This window comes from Canis lupus, chromosome 7, assembly GCF_003254725.2.
Source record: "Canis lupus dingo isolate Sandy chromosome 7, ASM325472v2, whole genome shotgun sequence".
NCBI lineage: Eukaryota > Metazoa > Chordata > Mammalia > Carnivora > Canidae > Canis > Canis lupus.
Genome location: NC_064249.1, coordinates 2757062 through 2774369, shown reverse-complemented (window position 1 = coordinate 2774369; position 17308 = coordinate 2757062). Strand labels below are relative to the sequence as shown.

Genomic DNA, 17308 nt, shown 5'->3' with positions numbered 1-17308 from the left:
TAGCCTCCCCCCAAACTCCACACTCCACTGGTTCACCATGTTTCTTCACAGATAATTGTAATTTATGTGACAAACAAATTATTGGCTCTAGCGTATATTTCCTCTGAAACCACCCTGCCCTGATGTGCCTCGGGGAAAGCCAGCTCCTGGTCCTTATAGAAAATAAAGTACCTTCAAATACTTCTGTACAAACAAATAGGTATTTCAGCATCATTTCTCACGGAGTTCTGTAGATGTGGGAACAATCATAACACGAGAGGACTAAACTGAGAAAGGTGTGTTTGTGTAATGAGAACAACCTGTCTTGGTTGACATAAGGTTAAAAGCTGTTTTAGTGCTGTTGTTAGAAACCCCAACACACCCTCTTCTTTTTCAAGCCCATCCCTTAGGAAAGAAGAAAATATGGTTGGTGATCATTAGCCAGTTTTATTTTATTTACTAAGATAAGATTTATAGCTCTCAAGTGAGACTAAACTTTTGTGCACTACCCACAATTACCTTGTGACACAGGGTGACCAGTTTCTTTGTAAATGTTGGACTCTCCCAAGACAGTGAGAATTCCTGGGTATCAGTTGGCCCACTAACCCCACAGAAATGGTCAAATCACAGCTCATGACTGATTAGAACAGTCACATAACCGAAGGTATTGTGGGGGAAATAGGTTATCTAAGACAATGGAAAAAGGAAGATTATTTTTAAGTGGTATTGAGATAGCTAGATAACTCTACAGACAGGAAAAAGGAGGCCAGGCAATGATTTATATTAATGCATGAAATCAAACACCAAAACAGAGTACACTGAATAGTTTTGAAACTCACAATCTTTATCCAAATTTTCCCAAATAAAAAAAAAATTCTATCCTAAGAAATACTTTAAAGGTTTGCATAGAAACATAAATATGTATGATCTTAGAACCTAATCATTCTTGTTGTTCCATTTGTGCCAATGCATTTAAAAATTAACTGGAATAGCGTTTGAAGGACTCACAAAATGTCTTAAATTTAAGTAAAACCTCTATTAACTGCTAAAATAATGTGAGTTTGAAGTGCGAGTTGCTGGAGAACATTCCAGCCCAGTCTTCCAAGCACAAGATATTTGCAAAGAACCAGCATATCATTTACTGCCCTTTACAGGGAAATCTTGGCTTTGAATTGCTGTAAGAGATGACCTACTGCGTGTCTAACATCACTCAACAGAGCATTTTTTTATCACTTGATAGACAATTGACCTCTAGAATCCACGAAGGGAAAAATGGCAGCAACAGTATAAACACAGTATTTTCCCTTTTTTTTTTTTTTTTGCGTAATATATATACCAAAGAGCCTCCAAAATTACCTTATGAATTTCTAGAACGCAGTGCTCAAAATCCAATCAAAATCATCATATGCTGGATCTCCTTATACTGGAAGAACAAATTCTCACCAAATTTGATTCCAGTTTTAGATATATAACTTTTTTTTAAGGTTTTATTTATTTATTTATGAGACACAGAGAGGCAGAGACACAGGCAGAGGGAGAAGCAGGCTCCCAGTGGGGCGCTTGAGGCGGGACTTGATCCCGGGACCCCAGGATCATGCCCTGGGCCCAAGGCAGACGCTTAGCCACTGAGCCACCCAGGGGTCCCCATGGAGGTATATTTTCTTACTATGGAGCAATTTTTCCAAAAATATTTTTTTTCATTAACAGTCCTTATGATATTGCTCTGTTCTCGTCAGACTGGAATTTGCATCCACTATGGAATTTTCAAATTTGAACTGGTTTTAATGTTCCTGTTTGGTCTTCATTCTGGGGAGTGACTGCAGATACTCACGATAAAGGGAGGGTACAGACTCATTATAAAAAGTTTTTGTTGCCTTGCAGATCATTCATCTATTTATTGAACAAATATTTACTGAGCGCTTCTGCTAAGTCGGTGCGCTGGTTTGGGAGATACTATGGGCGCGAAAGCACAAACCCTGATTTTCCAGGAATTTTTCTAGTTCAGTAGAAGATTTGGGGCAAGTTAACAGGCGGTTTATCAGAAATGAGAGGTCACTGGAAATGGAATGCCCTCGAAGATGCGGGGCAACCCTAGCTAGAAGGAGATCCTCGGTGGGTGCCCGGGGCTGGGCGGTGGAGCATCTGCCTCGGGCCCAGGCCATGACCCCGGGGTCCCAGGATCGAGTCCCACGTCGGGCTCCCTGCAGGGAGCCTGCTTCTCCCTCGGTCTGGGGCTCGGCCTCTCTCTCTCTGTCTCTCAGAAATAAATAAATAAAATCTTTTAAAAAATGCAGGTAAACCCTCTGTCCTCTTCCACAGCACTCGGCCGCTGCTGCCTGCACACGCTCTCCAGCGCGCGTCCTCCCCTCCTGCTCCAGCCCTGGCTGTTTGAGGGCAGGGACTTTCGGTCTTCTTAATCCCTGTGTCCGCCCTTACCCTGAATCCCGTTCCAAGCAAGGAACAGCCACTCAGTAAGTGCTTCTGGGATGAAAATGTTCTCTCTTGCTCATAGCATTTGCTTCATCCAGAAAAATATTCCCCCAGGGAATCCCAGCTTCACTGTAAGCAGCAGCTCAGAAGAGAAGATAGGCCTAAGCACGCACTCGCACCACCATCATTCATCAAGGAGTTAGAATCTGGGAACAAAATTCCCAAAAGTGCTCCTGAGCAGACACGGTTTAAACAAGGGGATTCTCCCGTAAAGGACCCACCTGTAGTCCCTTTTGTAGGGAGCTTAGAGCCCAGGGGAGGAGCCAGGAAACAAACGCAGATTCAAACTCCAAACGTGCTCAGTGACGTCTCTTCTCCTCCAGGCCCGGACCTGGACCCACTGGCTCCTCTGACGGAGAGGGAGGAGCAGAAGCAGGTAGGAGGAAGCTCCGTGGGGGAAGCACCGAGCTGGGAGGCTGGGAGGCAGGCTTCAGCCATTGGGCCACCTGTTGCCCCCTCCTTGGGGTTTGCCGGCATTGGCCCGAGCTCCTTAAGAATATTTACAAATCAAAGGCTGCTCCCAGAGCAAAGTCCTAATATTGCATTCAACCAGATTTGGAATTTCTAGAGTATTGCCGTCCCATAAACCAGAAAACAGCTTTGCTTTGCATTCCATCTCTTAGATTCCTGTTTAATGGCCTTCCAGAGGAGCTTTAGAAAGTCAGAAGCAGCCTGCCCAATTTTATTCATGCCGGTTTTATTGGCTTTCTCCGGAGAACTTTCAAGTCTATGCCACGTCTTAGGCAAACCGCTGTCTTGGTTCAAGTGTGGTGTGTGGCCTCTAGTGAAGCACAGATGGTGGCTTCCGGCGGGTAGGCTGGCAGTCCCAACTTCACACAGAAGCTAGTTCTCTGTGTTCCATTAATCATCCTAAGGCTTTCCAGGCGTTACATTGGAGGCTACCCTCTCGATTAATAGGCTTTTAGCAGAATGAACAAATCAACCGAATTTTAATGAAACGGGAGTCCGTGGGGGCGCCTGGGTGGCTCAGTGGTTGAGCTTCTGGGGCTCCCCACAGGGAGCCTGCTTCTTCCTCTGCCTGTGTTTCGGGGTCTCTCGTGAATAAATAAATAAAATCTTTAAAAAAAAAAAAAGGATTTGAGGATCCCTGGGTGGTTCAGCGGTTTAGCGCCTGCCTTTGGCCCAGGGCACGATCCTGGAGTCCCGGGATCGAGTCCCACGTCGGGCTCCCTGCATGGAGCCTGCTTCTCCCTCTGCCTGTGTCTCTGCCTCTCTCTCTCTCTCTCTCTCTCTCTCTCTCTCTCTGTCTAAAATAAATAAATAAATAAATAAATAAATAAATAAATAAATAAATAAATAAATCTTAAAAAAAAAAAGGATTTGAATCCATATCATTGTGACTGAAAAACCCATGCTCTTTGCTCAGCTTTACTTCATAAAGGAAAAGTTGGACACAGTGAGTAACGGCTGGCCTCCACGCAGCTGCTGGAGTAGGTCCGTAAAGATGGCAAGAATAAAATCAGCCGCCGCCGTCACCATTGGCATCTGCTACGTTCAACCTGTGTTCTGTTTCCTCACCTTGGGCCCAGCGGCACCACAGTCATCCCTTCCTCTGCACACCCCCTCAGGCCTTGTCCTTTCTCCGCTGTCATTCAGGAGGTGTCATTCATGTGGGGAGTCCCTTGAGCCATTCTCCCTGGACACACTCAAGCTCTTCCAGAGAGGCTGGGTCTAGTTCATCCTTGTTCCCCCAAAGCACTTAGCATAGAGAGGAGCTCACCACACTCATAAGAGGCTGTTTCATCTTCTAAGTATCTCAAAGAAAAAAATCAGACCTAAATGGAACCCTCGAAGCCCATGGATATCACCACATATATCATGGTCTCCCATGTTGGATGTCACACCAATGCCTATTGTTTCCAGACATTGGAACACAACTAATTTGTATATGTTTTATTTTTTTTAATTTTATTTATTCATGAGAGACACACACAGAGAGAGAGGCAGAGACACAGGCAGAGGGAGAGGGAGAAGCAGGCTCCATGCAGGGAGCCCAACGTGGGACTCGATTCCAGGTCTCCAGGATTTGGCCCTGGGCTGGAGGTGGTGCCAAACCGCTGAGCCACCCAGGCTGCCCTGTATATGTTTTAAAGTAATCTCTACACCCAACATGGGGCTCAAACTCACCAAACTGAGCTTAAGAGTCAAGAGCTCCAACCGACTGAGTCAGCCAGGTGACCCGAAAAGACAGCTGATATTTACTGAGCACCCACTGTGCCATCACTTTGGGAAGTGATACTCACTGTCCGATGTAATTCTCACCACAACCCTATGATGTGAGACTATCACTGACCCATCTCACGAATGAAAGAACTGGAACTGAGAAGTATCAGTGGTAAGTAAGGCCGCTATTTAAGTCCATACTCTTTCCTCACAATGGTGGACAGTGTAGACAGGTCTCCCCGATGTTTCCCATCCACCTACATCCTAACTAACCTTCAAGTCCCAATTCAAGGCTGAGAGGCTGTTAATGCCAGACTCACACGTCATAGTGTTCAGTATTGTTTCATGGGCTCACCTCCCTTTAACTAGATTCCGAATTCCTTAAAGACAGGGTGCATCGCTCACTCAGAGCAGTTGGCAGAGTGATAAACACACAGTGGACGCTCTGCAAAATGCTTACGGGATCAATTACTACTTTTACTTTTTTAATTTATTAATTTTTTTAAAGTAGGCTCTACAACCAACAAGGGGCTAGAACTTGCAACTCCAAGATCAAGAGCTGCATGCTCTACTAACTGAACCAACCAGGCGCCCCTCGACTACTACTTTTTTTTAAGATTTTATTTATTTATTCATGAGAGATACACACAGAGAGGAGAGAGAGTGAGGCAGAGACACAGGCAGAGAGAGAAGCAGGCTCCATGCAGGGAGCCTGATGCGGGACTCGATCCCGGGACTCCAGGATCAGGCCCTGGGCCGAAGGCAGGCGCTAAACTGCTGAGCCACCCAGGCATCCCTCGACTACTACTTTTAAGCACTCAGAGTAGCATGGCTCGAAGTCAGGCAGTGCTGTGTGGTGGGAAAACAAACAAACAGAGGCTTTAGAGCTAGACATGCCTCGAGTGACTCTGGTTCTTACTACTTGAGTAAACTTGGGAATTCACTTACATTCTCTGAGACTCAATGTCTTCATTTGCAAATGATATAGATACATGCCTTACTTAGGCCATTGTAAAAGTTAAATTATTAAATGAGAACATAATCCCAAATACATACCATGATGCCTAACCCCTCCCAGGTACTCACTAATACAGTTAATGTAGATTCCTAAAGCCCAGTAGTAATGACTAGGATAGGCTAGATCACGCTGCAGCGTCAAACAAGATTATGATCTTGGTGTGTTAACACGATGGTGATTTATTTCTCACTGCCTGAAATACCTGGTTAGTATCTCAGTGTCTGGGTGACTTTCCAGGGACAACTGTTTTCAGTGCAACAACTTAACTGTCCAGGTGGAAATAAGCACCACCATCTTGTATCATCTGGAAAGCACAGCTTCTTTGGTTAATGACAACTAAACCAATGTTTTGTCTCAGAAGTAACACGTAATTGTCATTTGTGTTTGTATTTTGTTGGTCAAAGAATTTCGCATGGCCATGCCCAATTTGTAGAAGACAGGGCAATACAGGGCAGCCCGGGTGGCTCAGCAGCTTAGCGCCGCCTGCAGCCCAGGGCATGATCCTGGAAACCCAGGATCGAGTCCCACGTCGGGCTCCCTGCATGGAGCCTGCTTCTCCCTCTGCCTGTGTCTCTGCCTCTCTCTCTCTCTGTCTCTCATGAATGGATAAATAAAAAAATTTTTTAAAAAGATTGAGGAAATTTAAAAAAATAAAAAAAATAAAAAAGACTGGGCGATACAATCTTCCCGTAGGCATGAAAACGCTGCTAAGCAGCTGCCGTAGCACACTAGACAGGAAGTTACTTCATACTGAAAGAATTAAAGTGGGACTTTCTACCAAAACAGAGGAAGAGCAAACATACTACAATGCACACTCTTTACTACCTTTGGGGTGGAAAAGGCACTGAAATGAGAGATAGGTGGTTTGGTTTTATTCCCAGTTCACATACTATCTGGGTGTACATTGCTTGCGGATCATGTTATTATTTGTGCTTTGTTTCCTTATGCAGAAAAAGAGGAAGAGATAAAGCCTATGCCCAATGTTTTGTTCAGATCAAATAGGTTTGAACATTTTATTTATTTATTTATTTATTTATTTATTTATTTATTTAAGATTTTATTTATTATGAGAGACACACAGAGAGAGGCAGAGACACAGGCAGAGGGAGAAGCAGGCTCCTTGTGGGGAACCTGATGCGGGAGTCGATCCCAGGACTCCAGGATCACTCCCTGCACCAGAAGGCAGACGCTTAACCTCTGAGCCACCCAGGCGTCCCAGGTTTGAACATTTTAACCAAAATTGAATTTTAAGTGAAAAACTTGAGCAGTTCAGTGAATTCACCTAATTGTCCTAAACTCTTCAGGATGGACGTTTATTTATAGGAGTAAAAAAGCAAAAATGAAATAAAGACAAGGAGAAAAAAGCCCAGACACCTGACTCAAGTGGCAAGTTCTGGTTATTATTTGATAAGGTTGAACAGTAACAGTAGTGAGAAAGAGCGTGCTCTGAGTTGATTGCTTCCACTCGGCCACACAGTAAGATTCCCATAGCTGAAACTCTCAGGCCCAGCTGAAAGGGTCTTGCTACTTAATCATGGAAGCTCTTTTTGTCTTCCCTGCCATCTCTGCTGGGTGTGGGATTAGAAATGCAACCAGAAACTCTTCCTGGGATCATTTACTGCTACTTCCAAGCAACAAGAACTTTATTGCTAATAAAAAGTACAGTCTGGAAAGACCTGATTTCTTCTCACCACATGCCTTCATGTGTCTTAAGGCTGACACTGAGGGAGATAAATAAAGGTGTTGCCCTTGACAAAATTCTAAGGACATCCAGGGTAGGACAAGTCTTATCTCCACAGTCCGCATCTTCCATCCCCTACTCTCTCCCAAATAGTCTTCTTCCCGGCAAGTAAACCTCAGGTCCTGGAATCAGACCACCTGATGACTAGTTTCATTACTTACTTGTTCTGTGACCTTAGGTAAGTTGCTTAGATCTCTGAGCTGAAGTTCCCTGTCCTGTAAAACAGAATAATAACGGTACTTACCTCATAGGGATGTTGTGATGTAAAGATTGAATTGACCTTGTCAACTATGTCTGGTATATAGTAATGATCGAGAAATGTCTACTCTTATAATTATCAATAGTGGTAGTAGCAAGGGGCGCCTGGGTTTTCAGTCAGGTAAGCATCCTACTCTTGATTTTGGCTTAAGTCATGATCTCGGGGTCATGGGATTGAACCCTATGTAAGGCCCTAAGCATTACAGACACTACAAAGAAATATAGATCAGAGTCCTTTTCCTTGAAAGGTTCACAGATGGCACAGGCGTTCTTAAGGAATTCAATTTTAGGGGTGCCTGGTTGGCTCCATCAGAAGAACGTGCAACTCTTGATCTCAAGGTCATGAGTAAGCCCCACAATGAATGTAGAGATTACTTAAATAAATAAATAAATTTAAATATTCAAGAATAAATAACAGTAAGAAAGAAAAAAGGAAAGAAAAAAAAGAGTAACAATTCAAGATACCAGCAAAAAAAGAAACACGGGCACATTATATAGTTAAATTGCTAGATAAGAGGCATGTATACAATAAATTTGTAAAAATACTGATGGAGGAGATTAAATAATTTGATCAAAATCAGCATGTATATTTGTGAATCACAGAATTCACTTTAAAAGTCATTACTCAGGAACTGCCTAATGGCTCAGGAAGTGAAGTCAGGATTGGAACCAAGAGACCGTTTTGCTGACTCCTGGATCGTGCTGAACCTATCAGTTAGTCTCACTGTGTTTCTATTTCTTGATCTGAAAATTGAGGCCAGTAGGTTAAACCAGCCTACAGATAGATTCTGAAGAATAATTAATCTACCAGAAGGATAGGAAAAGGCTTTTCTAATGTTATAGAAAAAAAAAAGTTATTCTATAGAATGAGTTGCTATAGAAATAGCATGTGGAAATTAAACCCCAATAAAAAAAGCGAAAAGTAGAAAGTATGGAAAACCTCAGATGAAGTCCTATGTTACCGACAGTGTAGGTGCAATCCAAATAGGGTTCGTTTCACAGCTTCAATAGGACAGTCCCCCTATTTTGGACAAAATATCATTAAAATTAATTAAGCATGCCACATTACCAGATTGTATAGTTTTCTGGAAGCAACCATTGTTTTGGATTACTGCTAAATTAAAAATAGAAGAAAAAATACATAAAGATAATTATGAATCTGAGGGGGCAAGATTTTGGTCACCTTCTTTGGTCTTTTAGATGACAAGAGAAAACTATGTATCGTTTGTGGTTTTTAACTCCCCAAGGCCCACAAGGAAAGGCCCAGAAGAGAGATACCTAACATCAAATCATGTCTTAATGGACACTAAATAGTGGCATAGATTGTGGGTTTCTACTCAATGAATATAAGATATTGCCACAATTTAATTTTATTCTCAACCAAACCAACTTTAGAAAACTTTATGTTTTTCAAGGACACTGGAATGTCAGCTAAACAGTGTTATCTGACATGGTCGGGCGAAGGCAAATTATCTGCTCAGACTAGGGGCATCCTAAACATCAAGTCCCAGTTCCTTAATAACCTAGTTCAACCTGAATCCTTTTCTTTGACACTCTAAGCAACCATTGGGAGCCTATATAATTGTCATCTTATAAAAGAATTCATTTACAGGTGGTTTGAAAGTTAATGGTTAAACCCATTGTTTGTGGTTCCATGAATATAGGTCACAATAGTAACAAGCCTTTAGACAGAAAGTACATAAAGAGGCAGTGAGCAGTTCAGGACCTTATTACAACATGTCTATCAAACCCAGAGGAACAAACAATGTGTCTGATTGATTAAAAAAAAAAAAAAAAAAAGGTCTGGCAGACAGCTCTCATTGTGCCATGAGCCCCAAACTTTGCCTCAAATTAAAACTGGAAGTTTAAGCAAAAGCTTTCCTGACTCTACTCCCCAGGACCAGCTCCCTTTACGGCAAAAGTTCCAGTTACATTCAAGATTCTCGTCTTTCCTCTCATAGGTTCAGCTGCTGGTGACCCAGAAAGGTCTGTGTGCAAACAATGGTCCCAAAGATGGAAAGATCTATGGTGAACACAACAAGACCTACCCACCCTGCCTCCTACAACACACAACGTAAAAACTGCCTTTCACTTTTCCCAATTCTGTTCTGGTTAATCTCCTGTCTCATGTGGGAAAAGACAAATACTAACACTGCAAACGAACAATATCCATGATCTTTTGAGGATACTTTAGGGATAGGAATATAAGGTCTGAATAGGAATTTTTATTTCTTTTTTTTTTAATTTTTTTTTTTTTATGATAGTCACAGAGAGAGAGAGAGGCAGAGACATAGGCAGAGGGAGAAGCAGGCTCCATGCACCCGGAGCGCGACATGGGATTCGATCCCGGGTCTCCAGGATCACGCCCTGGGCCAAAGGCAGGTGCTAAACCGCTGCGCCACTCAGGGATCCCGGAATTTTTATTTCTTAAACTAATATCACATCTAATGTCTCTCATTACCAGTTATTTGGAATCTTTGAAGCCCGTAGGTAATATGATGTGGCTTTTATCACATTAAGTTATTGTCCCCCATGGACCATAAGGTGTTCCTTTGTTCTTCTTATTACCAGCACCTCATCTAGTGTGTGTCATTCAGGAGGTTGCTCAGTGAAAATCTGCAGGCTACACTGGTTTAAACACAGCTAGTCAAAAATTTCAGATTAAAGATACAAAGCTTGTATCAGATTGTAAAAGAATGTTTGAGATTCAAAAAAACGAAGGGAACACAATTGGAAAAGGTGAAAGCTTAATTAAAAGACTATATAGGACAATTCTAGCAATTGCATTTAAGATTTATAAAGCCTATGTAACTGAGACACAGACAGAAATTTGGTGCGGAATCCGGGAAATGCAAATCAAAACCACACTGAGATATCACCTTTTACCTGTCAGAATGGCCACAAATCAAAAAGACAAGAAATAACAGGTGTTGCTGAAGATGTGGGAAAAAAGGTACCCTGGTGCACTGTTGGTAGGAATGCAAATTGGTGGAGTCACTGTAGGAAACAGCATGGAAGCTCCACAAAAAATGAAAAATAGAAGAAACATATGATCCAATGTTTCCACTACCAGATACTTAGCCAAAGTAATGAAAAAACAATTGGGATGCCTGGGTGGCTCAGTGGTTGAGTGTCTGCCTTCAGCTCAGGGCATGATCCTGGAGTCCCAGGAACAAGTCCCATGTTGGGCTCCCTGCATGGAGCCTGCTTCTCCCTCTGTCTGTGTATCTGCCTCTCTCTCTCTGTATCTCTCATGGATAAATAAATAAAATCTTTTTTAAAAAATGAAAAAAAAATCAATTTGAAAAGATACATGCACCCCCTAAGTCTATTGCAGCATTATTTACAATAACCAAGGTATGGAAGCAAACTAAGAGGAGTCTACCCATAGACGAATGGATGAAGATGGGGGATACTGTGTGTGTGTTTGTAGAATAGAATATTAGCCATAAAAAAGAGTGAATTCTTACCACTTGTGAGAACATGCATGGACCCAGAAGGTATTATGCTAAGCGAAATAAGTCAGAGAAAAAAAAAAAAAACCAAATGATTTCACTTACATGTAGAATCTAAAAAACAAACAAACAAACAAGAATAAAGAGACAAACAAAAAGCAGAATCAGACCCATAAATACAAAGAATAAACTAATGATTGCCAGAGAGAAAGAGGTGGAAGGATGGGCCAAATGGGTGAAGATGAGTGGGAAGTGCAGGCTTCCCATCAAGAAATGAATAAGTCACAGGGATAAAAGGTACAGAACAGGGACTACAGTCAATGAGAGATTGTAATAGTGTTCTATGGTGACATGTGGCAGCCACACTTGTGAGTGGAGCACAACGTATGAACTTGTTGAATCACCATATTATATACCTGAACCTAATGTAACATCATATGTCAACTATACTCAGAAAAAATTGGATGTGGGAATTGATTATGTTTTTGTAAATCTGTTTTTATAATTATATATTTTTATATATGTATAATATAGCATCTTATTATATTAATATACCATATATATCTAGATGGTATAAGAGAGGTCTATATTCATACTTATTTGTATGAAGAATTATGGTACTATACGTTCAGAGCCAAAAATTATAAACCAGATATATGAGAATAAGTAAATGGTATATTTGGGTATACTTAAATTTTATTTTTCATGCTGAGTCCTGACCAAATACAAAAGAAATTAGCTAGTTTACCTAAATACCAAATAAACTCTCCCCGCCTTCCTCCTCACTCCCCAAAAGGACTGTCTTTAATTGCTATAATTTCCTTGAGGGCAAGGACAATATCTTAGGCCTCTACTGTGTTTCTGATAGAACCTCCCAAAATGCTACTGAATACTTAATAATAGTTCGATAATATAACTTAAGTGATCAGTCTTCTATATTTAAAAGCGTAAATCGCAGGCACTTCTGTAACCACATACCATCCTATAAGTGCTTGGGGTTTCCTTAAATATGAATAAAAAGAGTCGATTGGAGAGGATTTAATCTCCTTTAAAATATAGAGACTTTTACTGTGATGCTCTGGGAGGTGATGAATGATGAGAATTGGTGGCCAAGGTAATGCTGTCACATGTGCTGACAGGGCCCTGCTGCATTCTGGTTTCCACTTTGCTCACGACACCTTACGCAACGCCTGGCACAAAGTAGCTACCCAATAAATATGAATTAATACCAAAGAGTAAATCCTAAATATCAGCAACTTGATCATTAATTCTTATAAATTAAAAACTTTTCTTTTCAGGATATCAACCTCTCTTTTTGCTTATTTTTGGCACTAAAATATCCCAACATTAATAAATTATTCATTAAAAAAAATCTTTGGGCCCCTGGGTGGCTCAGCTGGTTAAGTGTCAGCCTTTGGCTTAGGTCATGATCCCAGGGTCCTGGGGTCGAGGCCTGAACTGGGCTCCCTGCTCAGGAGGGAGTCTGCTTCTCCCTCTGCCCTCCCCCCCTGCTCATTATCTCTCTCTCTCTCAAATAAATAAATAAAATCTTTTTTAAAAAGATTTTATTCCTGAGAGAGAGAGAGAGAGATAGGCAGAGGGAGAAGCCGGCTGCCTGCGGGGAGCCTAATGCAGGACTCGATCCTGGGACCCCGGGATCATGCCCTGAGCTGAAGGCAGATGCTTAACCACTGAACCACCCAGGTGCCCCAAATAAATAAAATCTTAAAAAAAAAAAATTCTCTGTAACTTGAGAAAACTGAGATAAAATCTGATGAGTGGTGTGAAAGCCTAGGAGAGAAGAACCTGGGAACATTTTGAGGAGAATGCAGGGAGCTTCCTATATTTTGTCAAAATATGAAAGAGAGTGGTAGAAAGATAAGGAAATGGAGAGCTTTTTGTCCTGAATTATTTTTAAAGACTTTCATTTTGTTTTACTTTGTTTTTGAAGACTTTCATTTTCAAATAAATCAGAAATGATCATTTTATGAATACATTTAATTATGCCAAATACACTTGTCTGTTTCTAAAGTAGTAAGAAGGCTTTGATCTTAAAATATTCTAAATATAGTTACAACTGTGCCTACTTATCTGCAGTACTAGGCTGTCCTCTTTTATAACCCCGGATAGCTTATTCTTCAATAGCTTACACATTCTGGATATTTTATCTACGCCTACCTTTTGACTAATCAGGTCAAAATCAAGATATTGTGAAGATTGAGACACGGGGTGGAGGGGGATGCTCCTGGGTGGCTCAGTCAGCTACACATCCTACTCCTCATTTTGGCTCAGGTCATGATGTCAGGGTCATGGTCTCAGGGTTATGAGAAGGAGCCCCGCACAGGGCTCTAAGCTCAGTGGGGAGTCTGCTTGAGACTCTTTCTTTCACTCTCCCTCTGCCCCTTTCTCTGCTCTCTCTCTAAAATGAATAAATAAGTCTTTAAAAAAGAAAAGATTGGGATCCCTGGGTGGCACAGCAGTTTGGCACCTGCCTTTGGCCCAGGGCGCGATCCTGAAGACCCGGGATCGAATCCCACATTGGGCTCCCAGTGCATGGAGCCTGCTTCTCCCTCTGCCTGTGTCTCTGCCTCTCTCTCTCTCTCTCTCTGTGACTATCATAAATAAATAAAAATTTAAAAAATAATAATAAATAAAAATAAAAAAGAAAAGATTGAGGGTTCTGGATATGCTACAGTGTGCTGAGCTTTGTTCTCTATACAGACAACAAACATGGGCACTGGCATCTCCCTCTAGCTTGGCCTTATCTCAGAGAGAAAATGGGCCCAGCTATTAGCCAGTCTCTGGTGCCAAAAGACTCACTTGGGTCTCGAAGAACAAGAATAGGCACATGGTCTTCTCTTGTTTCTGTTTCTTTTCATGATAGAAAAATGAAAAGGAGAAATAATTTTTTAAAAAGATTTTATTTATTTATTCATGAGAGACACAGAGGAAGAGAGAGGCAGAGACACAGGTAGAGGGAGATGTAGGCTCCACGCAAGGAGCCCTATGTGGAACTTGATTGTGAGAATCTGGGATCCCGCCCTGGGCAGAGGGCAGATGCTCAACTGCTGAGCCACCCAAGCATCCCAGAAAATGAAAAATCTTTTTTTTTTTTTAAGATTTTATTTATTTATTCACGAGAGACAAAGAGAGAAGCAGGGACACAGGCAGAGGGAGAAGCAGGCTCCATGCAGGGAGCCCGACGTAGAACTCTATCCTGGGTCTCCAGGATCACACCCTGGGCTGAAGGCGGCGCTAAACTGCTGAGCCACCCGGGCTGCCCAAAAAGGAGAAATCTTAAACCAAATAGAACACCATGCTAATGTCTGCTAAAATGATTTGAGGATTTGGGGACTATGGGGTTACCATTAACAAATTGGAGGGGTCTTTCCCAAAAGCCTAATACTTGATATCTCAAACAATGATCCAAAGCCAAAAAAACCCCAAAAAGATCCATAGCACAGGCATAAAAGTGATATTTTTACTAAGAGAAAAGTTGAATCGCTTCAATGTATTAGTGCAGAGGGATTCTGTTTTTACAGGGTGGTTCTGGAACAGCAGATTTGATGGGAGTTGTCTGTTCTTTGAAAAATGTCAGGAGAGGACCTGCATTCACTGGCTTTCCGATGTGAAACAAGAAAAGACAATAACCAGGTTCTTAACATTAAGCCAGTGTAAACATGGATCAAATCGATTTCAGGCTCTGGGCCTTCCGTGTGGTGAGGCCGGCTTCTGGGAGGCCGTCACCTGGGGGTAGTCTTCCCCGGATCAGATTCAGAGGTGGCTGAATGTGGCCATTCCTCCTTCGGGGTCATCACTTTCACAATCTCAGGCCCGCTATTGATTTGTTACTCTGACTTTCACAACACAACCACTCATGCCTGAGTTTTTCCACCTCATTAAGTAATAATAGTAATAATAGTTGTCGTTACCTCATGGTAGGACGGGAGTGTCAATGAATGGAAGGGAAGTGTTGAAATCTTGGCAATCTAAAGAAGGCTGTTCCTCAGACTCCCTGGAACACACTTCAGAAGAAAGTATATACAACACATAGAAACCAAATCAACAAGCCATCCTGAGTAACATTAGGTGAGGTGTTATTCCAAAATTTAAAATAGGGGGAAAAAAGCAAGGATAAAAATTCAACACAAGCTTGTTTTCAAAGTGATAAAAATGTAAAATTTCAAGATAGAATTTTAAATGTTTTCAATACACACACACACACACACACCCGTGTGAGTCTGTAGCTATGTAATTAAGCTAAACCAAAAAGAGATTTACATTAAAATATTTAATGTAAATTACAAGAGCTATAAAGAAACATTCCTTGAAGTTATAAAGTATAACTTTTATGTTGAATGCACAAAGGTAATGAAATATTCCCTGATGGGCTCTGAAATCATTTTTCTCTACTATCCCTTCCAACGATCTGATAAGGTAGGTTTATAATTGCAACCAGTTTTTAGAGATGAGAGAACTAAAGTTGAATTAAAAAAAAAAAAAACCACATCTTCACAAAAAAGTTCAAATGCAAGCTCTTGAAATCCTATTCCCCGGTATTTAGGCACAACAAAAGAATTTGCTTTCAAATTGACAAGTTTATTGCAAATTGAACCAGAGGTTTTTAGATGTTTAGCTCGGGGTTCAAAAAGGTTTTAGAAAACTCTATTTCTTTAAGAAGCTGCATGTGAAAATTACATTTGAAATTATCTAATAAAACATTTAGAAAGTGTCAACATAATAGCAATTCCCATAAAACTTCAAAAGTTGTCAACACAATAGATCTTTTGTACCTCTTAGTGACTTTAGGACTCAGGCAGATCCTTCTAGTAATTCAAAATTGTCCAACCACCTTCTAGAACAATGAGTCATGCAGCTGAGGCTTAAGATGAGGTAAAAGTATTGTGAATCCCTAAATTGGGCCAACAGTTTTTTGGGGGAAGGGCATCTTTTGATGATGCTTTCACTGTTATCAAATAAGATAAAAACAAGAATGTCTTAATTTGTTATCAAGTTGCTTTGAAACTCATTCTTCAAGAAAATATTGTTAATCTTCTCACATGTGCAAGTATTTCTCAAAGAGTTTTCTGCCTGTCGCCTTCCACTTTTAAACTTAGGTAAATCTCACATGCTTCATTGATCACATAATTAAGGATGGGGATGTTCTATAGGACACATAACAACGGTATTTATAGATGTAAAATAGATGGAAGCCCACGATCCCTGAGGATGTCTTCTATGCTTTGCCAATCTCACCTAGTTCTCTCAAGCAAAGGCCAATCAGCAAAATCAATGACCCCACCACCCACCAAAAAAAGAAGGAAGGAAAGAAAGAAAGAAAGAAAGAAAGAAAGAAAGAAAGAAAGAAAGAAAGAAAGAAAGAGAAAGAAAGAAAGAGAAATTTCTAGAATCACCCCACTTCATTGCTTTCCCTACTTCATTTTATGCCATATCAACTTTGGTGTCAAAAGAAGGACTGCAAAGCAGCTTTTACCAAATGCAATTTCCAGCATGCTACCCAAGGAGATATTAGGATTTTGGTATTTTTTAAAATATAAATCTGTATGTAGGTTTTTAAAAAAAATATATTTATTTAGTTGAGAGAGAGAGCTCATGTGAGTGGGGAGACAGGCAGAAGGAGGAGAAAGAGAATCCCAAGCAGACTCCCTACTGAGCACAGAGCCTCACATGGGGGCTCAATCCCTCAACCCTGGGATGATGACCTGAGTTGAAATCAAGGGTCAGAAGCCCAGGGCAGTCCCGGTGGCGCAGCGGTTTAGCACTGCCTGCATCCCAGGGCATGATCCGGGAGACCCTGGATCGAGTCCCACGTCAGGCTCTCTGCATGGAGCCTGCTTGTCCCTCTGTCTGTGTCTCTGCCTTTCTCTCTCTGTGTGTCTATGAATAAATAAATAAAATCTTAAAAAAAAAAGGGTCAGAAGCCCAAATGACTGGTCACCCAGGCGCCCCATGATATATGTAGGTTCAGGATGAATAAATGATTGTTAGAATCAATTCAAATCAGGCTGCCTGGGTGGCTCAGTGGTTGAGCGTCTGCCTTTGACCCAGGGTGTGATTCCAGAGTTCTGGGGTCGAGTCCCACATCAGGACCTCTGCAAGGAGCCTGCCTATGTCTCTACCTTCTCTCTGTGTCTCTCATGAATGAATAAATAAAATCTTAAA

At 41.4% G+C, this 17308-nt stretch overlaps 1 long non-coding RNA gene across 1 annotated transcript; it reads left to right on the top strand.

Annotated features, from left to right (window-relative positions):
- The first annotated feature begins 2275 nt into the window (after positions 1-2275).
- LOC112667126 (uncharacterized) lies at positions 2276-10897 on the top strand. The gene is made up of 3 exons (XR_003141060.3): positions 2276-2450; positions 2793-2845; positions 9632-10897. It is a non-coding gene; the product is annotated as an uncharacterized LOC112667126 (long non-coding RNA).
- Positions 10898-17308: the final 6411 nt, after the last annotated feature.